The sequence below is a fragment of the Coregonus lavaretus genome, assembly GCF_964263955.1.
Source record: "Coregonus lavaretus genome assembly, chromosome: 38".
NCBI classification, from domain to species: Eukaryota; Metazoa; Chordata; class Actinopteri; order Salmoniformes; family Salmonidae; genus Coregonus; species Coregonus lavaretus.
The window spans coordinates 17,909,348-17,918,909 of NC_140025.1; positions in this window are offsets into that span (position 1 = coordinate 17,909,348).

Here is a 9,562-nt window from a genome sequence, read left to right on the forward strand (position 1 = left end):
GAAATAGAGCTAATCAAAAACGTACTTTACTCGTAGGTAAAAGTATGAAACAAAACCTCCACGCAGGGAGGGAATAAACCCGCACACTAACGACAACCAAAACATGAACAAACACGCACAACACACAGTGTTAGACAGAGGGTTAAATAGGGAAGACATAACTACATGATGGGAAATAGGTGTGACCAATGAAGACAAAACAAGTCGAACATAGATACATGGATCGGTAGTAGCTAGTACTCCGGTGACGACGAACGCCGAAGCCTGCCCGAGCAAGGAGGAGGGGCAGCCTCGGCTGAATCCGTGACAATTATGGAATAGGAGTTTGTTTTAAGAACATTTTAAGTGAATTTATAAACCAACCTTAATAGGCTTACAATTTTAACCATAACTGTTTATTAACTCTCATCGACAGACTTTCTTTAAATTATTGTAGTGGCCGCGAACGGCTTTGTTTTTCTAACAATAATATCTGTGTCAATATTGCAAAATGTATCGAATTCATGAGGCTGTTGTCATCCACCAGAAACCGGAGACAGGGTATGCTGTCATTTGACTTTAAAAAAAAATATTCACTTCATTACTCAAAATGAAGGCGCCGAAGCGGACACAACATTTCACTGTGAAAGAGGCTGTACCTGTGTTGGTTGGTGATACGGATTCGGACACTTCCTTGCACTTTGAAAAGTGATGATGTCAAGGTGAGTGAAATAAGTAAACAGCACATACAGTGGGGAGAATAAGTATTTGATACACTGCCGATTTTGCAGGTTTTCCTACTTACAAAGCATGTAGAGGTCTGTAATTTTTATCATAGGTACACTTCAACTGTGAGAAACGGAATCTAAAACAAAAATCCAGAAAATCACATTGTATGATTTTTAAGTAATTAATTTGCATTTTATTGCATGACATAAGTATTTGATCACCTACCAACCAGTAAGAATTCCGGCTCTCACAGACCTGTTAGTTTTTCTTTAAGAAGCCCTCCTGTTCTCCACTCATTACCTTTATTAACCGCACCTGTTTGAACTCGTTACCTGTATAAAAGACACCTGTCCACACACTCAATTAAACAGACTCCAACCTCTCCACAATGGCCAAGACCAGAGAGCTGTGTAAGGACATCAGGGATACAATTGTAGACCTGCACAAGGCTGGGATTGGCTACAGGACAATAGGCAAGCAGCTTGGTGAGAAGGCAACAACTGTTGGCGCAATTATTAGAAAATGGAAGAAGTTCAAGATGACGGTCAATCACCCTCGGTCTGGGGCTCCATGCAAGATCTCACCTCGTGGGGCATCAATGATCATGAGGAAGGTGAGGGATCAGCCCAGAACTACACAGCAGGACCTGGTCAATGACCTGAAGAGAGCTGGGACCACAGTCTCAAAGAAAACCATTAGTAACACACTACGCCGTCATGGATTAAAATCCTGCAGTGCACGCAAGGTCCCCCTGCTCAAGCCAGTGCATGTCCAGGCCCGTCTGAAGTTTGCCAATGACCATCTGGATGATCCAGAGGAGGAATGGGAGAAGGTCGTGTGGTCTGATGAGACAAAAATAGAGCTTTTTGGTCTAAACTCCACTCGCCGTGATTGGAGGAAGAAGAAGGATGAGTACAACCCAAAGAACACCATCCCAACCGTGAAGCATGGAGGTGGAAACATCATTCTTTGGGGATGCTTTTCTGCAAAGGGGACAGGACGACTGCACCATATTGAGGGGAGGATGGATGGGGCCATGTATAGCAAGATCTTGGCCAACAACCTCCTTCCCTCAGTAAGAGCATTGAAGATGGGTCGTGGCTGGGTCTTCCAGCATGACAACGACCCAAAACACACAGCCAGGGCAACTAAGGAGTGGCTCCGTAAGAAGCATCTCAAGGGCCTGGAGTGGCCTAGCCAGTCTCCAGACCTGAACCCAATAGAAAATCTTTGGAGGGAGCTGAAAGTCCGTATTGCCCAGCGACAGCCCCGAAACCTGAAGGATCTGGAGAAGGTCTGTATGGAGGAGTGGGCCAAAATCACTGCTGCAATGTGTGCAAACCTGGTCAAGACCTACAGGAAACGTATGATCTCTGTAATTGCAAACAAAGGTTTCTGTACCAAATATTAAGTTCTGCTTTTCTGATGTATCAAATACTTATGTCATGCAATAAAATGCAAATTAATTACTTAAAAATCATACAATTTTCTGGATTTTTGTTTTAGATTCCGTCTCTCACAGTTGAAGTGTACCTATGATAAAAATGACAGACCTCTACATGCTTTGTAAGTAGGAAAACCTGCAAAATCGGCAGTGTATCAAATACTTGTTCTTCCCACTGCATTCGGAAAGCATTCAGACCCCTTGACCTTTTGTTACGTTACAGCCGTATTCTAAAATGTATTACATTGTTGTTTTTTTCTCATCAATCTACACATAATGATAAAACAAAAACAGGTTTTTTGAAATTTTTGCAAATGTATTCAAAATTAAAAACTGAAATAACACATTTCCATAAGTATTCAGACTCTTTACTCAGTACATTGTTGAAGCACCTTTGGCAGCAATTACAGCCTCAAGTCTTCTTGGGTATGACGCTACAAGTTTGGCACACTTGTAATTGGGGAGTTTCTCGCATTCCTCTCTGCAGATCCTCTCAAGCTTTGTCAGGTTGGATGGGGAGCATTGCTGCACAGCTATTTTCAGGTCTCTCCAGAGATGTTAGATCGGGTTCAAGTCCAGGCTCTGGCTCGGCAACTCAAGGACATTCAGAGACCTGTCCCGAAGCCACTCCTGCGTTGTCTTGACTGTGTGCTTAGGGTTGGAAGGTGAACCTTCACCCCAGTCTGAGGTCCTGAGCACTCTGGAGCAGGTTCATCAAGGATCTCTCTGTACTTTGCTCCGTTCATCTTTCCCTCGATCCTGACTAGTCTCCCAGTCCCTGCCGCAGAAAAACATCCCCACAGCATGATACTGCCACCACCATGCTTCACTGTAGGGATGGTGCCAGGTTTCCTCCAGACGTGACGCTTGGCATTCAGACCAAAGAGTTCAATCTTAGTTTCATTAGACCAGAGAATCTTGTTTCTCATGGTTTGAGAGTATTTAGGTGCCTTTTGGCAAACTCCAAGCGGGCTGTCATGTGCCTTTTACTGAGGAGTGGCTTCCGTCTGGCCACTCTACCATGAAGGCCTGATTGGTGGAGACTGCAGAGATGGTTGTCCTTCTGGAAGTTTCTCCCATCTCCACAGAGGAACTCTAAAGCTCTGTCAGAGTGACCATCGGATTCTTGGCCAAGGCCCTTCTCCCCCGATTGCTCAGTTTGGCCGGGTGGCCAGCTCTAGAAAGAGTCTTGGTGGTTCCAAACTTCTTCCATTTAAGAATGATGGCCACTGTGTTGTTGGGGACCTTCAATGTTGCAAAAATGTTTTGTTACCCTTCCCCAGATCTGTGCCTCGACAAAATCCTGTCTCGGCACTCTACGGACAATTCCTTCGACCTCATGGCTTTATTTTTGCTCTGACGTGCACTGTCAACTGTTGGACCTTATGTAGACAGGTGTGTGCCTTTCCAAATCATGTCCAATCAACCAAATCATGTCCAATCAATTAAATAAAAAAATTCACAGGTGGACTCCAATCACGTTGTAGAAACTCAAGGATGATCAATGGAAACAGATTGCACCTTAGCTCAATTTCGAGTCTCATAGCAAAGAGTCTGAATACTTATGTAAATAAGGTATTTCAGTTTTTTATTTTTAATACATTTGCAGAAATGTCTTAAAACCTGTTTTCGCTTCGTCATTAAGGGGTATTGTGTGTAGATTGCTGAAAAAAAGAAAGAATTAATACATTGTAGAATAAGGCTGTAACGTAACAAAATGTGGGGGGTCTGAATACTTTCCGAAGGCACTGTATGTTTGGTGTTATTTATGTTTGATTCTGTGAAATTTAGAGAATATATCTCAGATTAGCAAATCCTGTCATGATAACTTGGTGGAGCTCGATTGATTGCTCTCTGTCTCATGGAAATAGTTACAGTGTTTAGCTGTATATGTTTTGTCTTGTTTCTACCGATGCAATTCATATGGAAACAGCCCAAGATGCTTGCTATAGATAGCTTGCTAGTTAGTCTGTCAGGCAAGAAAAGTTGTGTGTAGCGGTAAATTTGGGCTGCGCTCACGAAGCGTCAACCTCAGTTGTCACTTTCACTAGGTAGCCATTCAGACAACCAGCTAACTAGCCACTGAATTGAATGCTAGAGTCATTTGTGTTTATCTGTTGGGCTTAGGTTATGGTTTGTCATGTTTGCTAGGTGCAAATATACATAGGGTATATTAGCTGTCTTGTTAGGGAAGATGCCCGCGCAGTGGAGTTCATATGATGAGTTGGATATTTGTTTACATAGCCAGCTAACAAGTTGCTTGTCTCTGTCTCATGGAAAGAGTTACAGTGTTTAGCTGTATATGTTTTGTCTTGTTTCTACAGATGCAATTCATTTGGAAACTGTCCAAGCGTTGTAACTATTCAGCTAGATTGGTGAAGTCTGTAGTTAGTCTGTCAGGCAAGAAAGCAAGAGTTGATTGGGAGAGAGAGAGAGAGAGAGAGAGAGAGAGAGAGAGAGAGAGAGAGAGAGAGAGAGAGAGAGAGAGAGAGAGAGAGAGAGAGAGAGAGAGAGAGAGAGAGAGAGAGAGAGAGAGAGAGAGAGAGAGAGAGAGAGAGAGAGAGAGAGAGAGAGAGAGAGAGAGAGAGAGAGAGAGAGAGAGAGAGAGAGAGAGAGAGAGAGAGAGAGAGAGAGAGAGAGAGAGAGAGAGAGAGAGAGAGAGAGAGAGAGAGAGAGAGATCCTGACCACAATTGTATCCTATTTGTTGCTCCTCTCCTCTCATTATGTTACTCTGTTCCTCTAAGTCAGTGAAAAAGAGGGAAGTGATGTGGAAAGTCAGGGCTCAGCAGCAAAATGCTGATAGATATGATTGGAGGGATAGAGATGTGGAGAGAGGAGGGAGGAGTGGAGCGAGAGGACAGTGGAAGGAGAGAGGAAGAGGAGAGTGAAGAGGAGGGAGAGGAGAGTGGGGGGAGAGGAACATGGAGAGGAAGAGGGAGAGGAGGAAGCAGAGAGAGAGGAGAAAGCAGAGGGAGGGAAGGGGGAGAGCACACCCAAAAGGGGAGCCTACGTTTCCATGGAGTGTGTCTGCCCCAAGTCCCACCATTCACCCTTGTACCACACAGACTGGGCCTAAAGTGACAGTGGCAGTGGTTTTGGAGTTTTTAAATCTGTCCCAGAGCTTGTAATGGATTCCAACAAGAAAATGGGCGGGGTTGACCATCTTGATCACCTGAGGAGCTATTACAATGTTGGACGCATAGGCAGAAAATCGGTTTTGGGGATGCTCAACATTGTGTCGTGACTTGACTAACATTAATCTGAAGACTGTTATTTCTCTATTTAACTCACTATGTTTAATTGTTACCCGATTAAATTAATCTTGTACAAATTAACTCATTAGGATCTGGGGCACCACCAGAGTGGTTCTTTAAAGAGTTACCATCTCCCGAATTAAACTCTAAAAGGTCTTTATCTATCACATCTATAAACAGTCAACTTATTAATCATAACCTCGTATCATACCATCATTCTGAACGTCGTAACCTTCTTGCATCTGCAAATACCCGAGCCTTACTTATGATTCAGTACTACACAAATTGGTTTAATTATTTATTCACTAGCTAATTAAATGTGAACACAGGATAAGCATACACACTCTGCACCAGTTATTGACTGGAGAAAACAGGTCCCTAGCGGAATGACAACAACATGGCTGCTAGTTAAAGAAAAGATGGAGAGGGACAGAGACACTTAACATTGGTACATTCAGAAACTACTCTCACCTACAATGACCATATACTTGGCACATGAACTGGCGCCCGCTTTGAGTAAGAAATCATGAACGTATTTACGTGAAATGCCTGAGTTCGCCGGGAATCTCTCCCTGAACAGGGCAGCCTTGTAAAGGGGGTTGGGCTTTTTTGCCGGCACGCTGATAAGGCTCATATTGTCCGAAATGGTTCCAACAGTCTTCTACTGTTGTCCTTCTACGTAGTCCAGTATCCGGTGACTTGTCATGTATTCCTAAACAGAACTACATAATTGATTTTCCTTCCACTCACTCTTGAAGTTGCTTCTTTGAAGATAGGTTAGCCAGCCGTATCGATGGTTCCCAATGAGGTGATGAGAGTAGTGTAATATGATGGTTTGAGCAGAGTAGCAGGATGGTTCTACTTAAATTCACTTTAGAAGATACTTTACTTAGGACAGCTAATCAGCCGTACCAGTGATTGTCCGGGAGTTGAGTTTATCGCCTCCACCTTGTGTTGAGATTCAAAGTTCAAACCACTTTAAACGTGCAACTGCAGCTTCATGCATTTCTGGTCTCATGTTTTTTCTTAACCCATCATTTATACATTCTGTTCGAAAGGGGCGGTTCCGGCAGGCTGGCACGCTTTCTGACATCACTTTGGGGTGGCGATTACTCACTGTGTAAAGCTCATGGAAAAAAAAATATCTCTTATAGCTTCTCAAATCACATGCCTCTCTTAACAAAACAAAAACAATACTTTCATAATTGTTCATATTACATGCATAATGCATCGTATATAAACTTCATACATGTAGTGGGTATACTTTCCAAGATACAGTATTTCCTTTAATAACAAACAAAATTACCTTAGTGTCCAATAGATCACTTCTGACCATTCCCCACGTTCTACTTTCGAAATATTGTTCCAATATTCGCTTTTGAATGTGTTAGAGTCAAAGCGGGAAAAAAGTATATTGAAACAAAGACATTCCTTTGGTGAACCTTGAGGGCGCAGGCCTGAATGTTCTCCTTTGATTTACAACAGGACGTGAGTTGTTAATCACCTATAATTCTTCCCTTCCCCCTCTACGGATGAGAGGAGGTCTGATTTAAGTTATTCATTGCAAACCTGATCTGACCTATTTGGATTCTCGTGGACAGTCATGACAATTGGCATCATAAATGTGTACATTGTGTGGGGGACCATGCAAAGGCCCCTTCCCAGAAACCGCAGGCGCTGGTCCCTGAAGGCATCCAAAATGCAGCTTGTGCGTTCACTTTGTGATATTGCTACAGTGGCAGGAAGAGGGGAGCCAAGAGTGTGGCACCATGGTGCATGGACTGAGTTGTAACTCATTATTTGAAAGCAGGTGAAGTTTGAAGGGTGCAAGAGAGGGTGTGTGGTGTATATATGGAGTGGACGGAGGGCAAAGAGTGGGAGATGTGTAGAAACCTCCTTTGGATCCTCAACGTGTTCAGTGCCACTTTGCAGGATGGGGCCGTACTTCCAGAAGTTCCATGACATGTTGAAGGCTAAATGCAAACACTAAAGTGACAATGTGAAAAAGTTTTTAAAGAAAGTGTGTACTTTTAAAAATGGTCTCTGAACAGCTGTTGTGTTTTGTATCGTCTCTCTTTATCTGGCTCTATCTAATACTTGTCAAATTATCTAATACTTGTCTAATACTTGTCAAATTATCTAATACTTGTCTAATTGTTGTCAAAGTAGGCTACTATTTCTACATTTTGTGTCAGGCCTGGTCTGTACTAAATCGTATTGAGAGAGGTTATCTACATTTTGAAAAAGTCTGAATAGTTGTTTGCATTATTACTTTGTCATAGAAGTAAGAATCATTGTCAATGAAATAGCCTACTTTGTGTGGGTTTTGAAATACTTTCAGAATATTGTCCTCTGGTCACATTCTTGATATTTTTTAAAATATGTTTTATTTAACTAGGCAAGTCAGTTAAGAACAAATTCTTATTTACAATGACGGCCTACACCGGCCAAACCTGGACGACCAATTGTGCGCCGCCCTATGGGACTCCCAATCACGGCCGGTTGTGATACAGCCTGGAATCGAACCAGGGCGTCTGTAGTGATGCCTCAAGCACTGAGTTGCAGTGCTTTAGAAGGCTGCGCCACTCGGGAAACTAGGCACACATCACAATTCACTACTTCACAGGAGAGGTATTTGAACGTAAACATTTTTTTTATTACCTTCTGGAACATGTGACCTTTCATCAAATCAAATCAAATTGTATTGGTCACATACACATATTTAGCAGGTGTTATTGTGGGTGTAGCAAAATGCTTGTGTTCCTAGCTCCAACAGTGCAGTAGTATCTAACAATTCAGAACAATACACACAAATCTAAAAGTAAAACATCGGAATTAAGAAATATATAACTATTAGGACGAGCAATGTCAGAGTGGCATTGACTAAAATATAGTTGAATAGAATACAGTATATACAGTTGAAGTCGGAAGTTTACATACACCTTAGCCAAATACATTTATACTCAGTTTTTCACAATTCCTGACATTTAATCCTAGTACAAATTCCATGTCTTAGGTCAGTTAGGATCACCACTTTATTTTAAGAATGTGAAATGTCAGAATAATAGTAGAGAGAATTATTTATTTCAGCTTTTATTTATTTCATCACATTCCCAGTGGGTCAGAATGTCACGGTCGTCTACCATAGATGAGGACCAAGGCGCAGCGTTGCAGGCAAACATACTCTTTATTAAGAGACACGAAAAAACAACAAACGATACGTGACAGTTCACGGTCTCACAATAACAGACTTGAAACAAGATCCCACAAAACCAATGGGAAACAGACAGTTTAAATATGGCTCCCAATCAGAGACAACCAACGACAGCTGACACTCATTGCCTCTGATTGGGAGCCACTCAGGCCAACATAGAAATACACATACTAGATAACCAAATGAAATGCACACCCTGGCTCAACATACAAGTGTCCCCAGAGCCAGGGCGTGACAGTACCCCCCCCTAAAGGCGCGGACTCCGACCGCGCCCACTAAACACCACAGGGGAGGGACCGGGTGGGCACTCCGCTTAGGCGGCGGATCCGGCTCCGGGCCTGATCCCCGCTCCCTCTCCAACCCCCCAAAGTACCCCTGGTCCGGTCTGGCCCCGCTGGCCGGAGCTGGACGGCACACTGGTGGAGCGGATTGCTCTAGCTCCGGCGTGAAGCATCTGACCGGTGCCGGACCAGCCACCGGTGGAACAGGCACGGGCCGTGCCGGACTGACGACGCACACCACTGGCTTGGTGTGGGGAGCAGGAGCGGGCCGCGCCGGGCTGACGAAACGCACCACTGACTTGGTGCGGGGAGCAGGAGCGGGCCGGACCGGGCTGACGAAGCGCACCACTGACTTGGTGCGGGGAGCAGGAACGGGCCGTGCCGGGCTGACGAAGCGCACCACTGACTTGGTGCGGGGAGCAGGAACGGGCCGAGCTGGGCTGACGAAACGCACCACTGACTTGGTGTGGGGAGCAGGAGCGGGCCGGACCGGGCTGACGAAGCGCACCACTGACTTGGTGCGGGGAGCAGGAACGGGTCGAGCTGGGCTGACGAAACGCACCACTGACTTGGTGCGGGGAGCAGGAACGGGCCGAGCTGGGCTGACGAAACGCACCACTGACTTGGTGCGGGGAGCAGGAGCGGGCCGGACCGGGCTGA